At 35.6% G+C, this 1344-nt stretch overlaps 1 long non-coding RNA gene across 1 annotated transcript; it reads left to right on the forward strand.

The window, feature by feature from the left end:
• Positions 1-326: 326 nt before the first annotated feature.
• Positions 327-1344, forward strand: LOC121225560 (uncharacterized). Its single transcript, XR_005923423.1, has 2 exons — positions 327-599; positions 1035-1344. It is a non-coding gene; the product is annotated as an uncharacterized lncRNA (long non-coding RNA).

The raw sequence follows: 1344 nt of genomic DNA on the forward strand, positions 1-1344 counted from the left end.
AAAACCCTAATTAATTAATATCTTTAATTTGCATGCAGTCCATGAAATTATAAATAATTTCATTTGTGAACATATGTCCTTTTACTTCAATAAATCAATTTTGTGCAGGCCAGGGTACACCATTTTTGCATACTAATCCTATGAGTTTAAAACCAAGTAACCAGGTACCAGTTTGAACCAATAAGCCAAGTTCAGGTACTTAATTGGATAAAAAAAACTTGAGTACAGAATTGAACCTTGAAGCCAAGTTTAGGTACCAAATGTATATTTACCCTATTTTTTATTATTGTTAAATTGTTGGTTAGTGGGCAATTTATGTGGTTACCCTTTGTAGTTGATCAAATGCCAAAAACTTAGAATCTTTGATGCTTGAATTATTAAGAATTTAAAGGTTCACAACAATTTCAGAATCAAATCATGGTTTAGGTTTATGTTGCTGAACTTTCTCCTCTCCTCTAGTGCTCCTCAATTCTCTCAGCGCCGCTCTCACGACTCCACCCCAGGCTTTTACTCTTAACAAAGCTTGCACTCTTCTGGGTTCTACGTTGCCGCCGCTACCGTCATTGCTGGAACCCCTTTTGCCTTCAGGTTCTTTTTGGGTATGTTCTTATCTGTGTAATTATTTGGTTGTTTGACGGTGGTGATTAGCAGATTTTTTTTGGCTTTTCATGGTGTCCTAGCAATTCGTGTCATCATCTGTATGTGTGCACGAGTCATGACTGAATTTGATTTTCGTATTGCTCAGTGAAGAGTGATGATTTGATTGGACTGAAGACTGGTTTTTAATGGAATTTAGGCAATTGGGTTTTGTTTTTGCGGTTTTATATACATTTTTCATGTCTGTATGACTATGTTTGCCTTGTTTCTTGATAAATGGACAGTGTTGGGTTTATGTTAGAATAGTTCAATAGTTTCATTTTCTTGGTTTTTATTACTGTACTATGCAGCTCCTTTGATTCTAATTGCTATTGGTGTAAATGTGTGACATATTTGTGCATAAATTTGACACTGTTAGCCTAGTGGTTGTGCCGCAGTAATCCCAAGGTTTGTCATTGTGATACTGCTGCGCCTGAATATTACATTTGGAGTATACAAAGATTATCCAAAGATGATGCTCTTAAATACACTGTAAATGAGTGTAAGGTTGAGTTAAAGCCTCCTTATTCTGCTTTTGGGTAGAGGCCTTTTGCGATGACAACTTTGAGGTCATTTCTAATGTTCTCTGTTTGAGTTGAGGTCATGTGCTACTAATGTTTCATATATGTATGATTTGAGACACAATGGCATTTGTAATTGAGCTTGAGATCTTTGGTTGTGAATGAAAGATGCATTTGAATTTGTAAA

Source organism: Gossypium hirsutum, chromosome D13, assembly GCF_007990345.1.
Source record: "Gossypium hirsutum isolate 1008001.06 chromosome D13, Gossypium_hirsutum_v2.1, whole genome shotgun sequence".
NCBI classification, from domain to species: domain Eukaryota; kingdom Viridiplantae; phylum Streptophyta; class Magnoliopsida; order Malvales; family Malvaceae; genus Gossypium; species Gossypium hirsutum.